This window comes from Manacus vitellinus, unplaced genomic scaffold, assembly GCF_001715985.3.
Source record: "Manacus vitellinus isolate BGI_N305 unplaced genomic scaffold, ASM171598v3 scaffold_292_pilon, whole genome shotgun sequence".
In the NCBI taxonomy this organism is placed as follows: domain Eukaryota; kingdom Metazoa; phylum Chordata; class Aves; order Passeriformes; family Pipridae; genus Manacus; species Manacus vitellinus.
In genome coordinates this window covers 1-1,160 of record NW_021940151.1, presented here as the reverse complement: position 1 = coordinate 1,160, position 1,160 = coordinate 1, and positions in this window count along the sequence as shown.

The following is a 1,160-nucleotide window of genomic DNA, read 5'->3' as shown; positions in this document are numbered from 1 at the left end:
AATGGAACAGCTGGGGCTCCTGGGACAGCTGGGGCTCCTGAACAGCTGGGGTTCCATGGAACAGCTGGGGTTCCTGGGACAGCTGGGGTTCCTGGCAGGACTGACCTGGCTCCCTGTTCTCCCCGTGTCCCACAGGAGGCCGTGGCAGGAGCTGCAGTTCTGGGCACTCTGGCGACACCAGGACTCGTGTCCCCAGCCCTGACCCTGGCCCAGCCCCTGGGGGCTCTGCCCCAGGCTGTGATGGCAGCACAGGCCCCTGGAGTCATCACAGGTGGGGTCCCCTTCCCCTGGCACCTGTGTGTGTGTCCCCCTCCCCTGGCACCTGTGTGTGTGTCCCCTTCCTCCTGGTACCTCTGTGTGTGTCCCCTTCCCCTGGCACCTGTGTGTGTGTCCCCTCCTCCTGGCACCTGTGTGTGTGTGTCCCCTTCCCCTGGCACCTGTGTGTCCCCTTCCTCTAGGGCTTGTGTCACCTGTCCTCCTGGCACCTTCCCCTGGCACCTGTGTGTGACACCTTCCCCCAGCACTTCTGTCACCTGTCCTCCTGTCCCCTCCTCCTGTCACCTGTGTGTGTGACACCTTCCTTCTGTCACTGGTGTGTGTCTCCTTCCTGCTGGCACCTGTGTCACCTGTCCTCCTGTCACTTGTCCCCTTCCTCCTGTCACCTCTGTGTGTGTGTCCCCTTCCTCCTGTCACCTGTCCCCTTCCCCTGGCACCTGTGTGTGCTCTTCCCTTGTCCTCTGTGTGTCCCCTCACCTTGCCCCCTCTGTGTAAGGGGTGGGACAGGGCCGTGGATTCCCAGGAGGAACACATGGCACTGAGGGAAAAGCTGGATAATGGGCACTCTGGGCTGGACAATGGGCACTCTGTGCAGAATCCCATGGCCCAGCTGTCCCTGTCCATCCCCACATGTCCCTGTCCATCCCCAGCTGTCCCTGTCCATCCCCACATGTCCATGTCCATGTCCAGCTGTGCCTGTCCATGCCCAGCTGTCCCTGTCCGTGTCCATCTGTCCCTCTCCGTGTCCAGCTGTCCCTCTCCGTGTCCAGCTGTCCCTGTCCATCCCAGCTGTCCCTGTCCATCCCAGCTGTCCCTGTCCATGTCCAGCTGTCCCTGTCCATCCCATCTGTCCCTGTCCATCCCCAGCTGTCCCTGTCCATCCC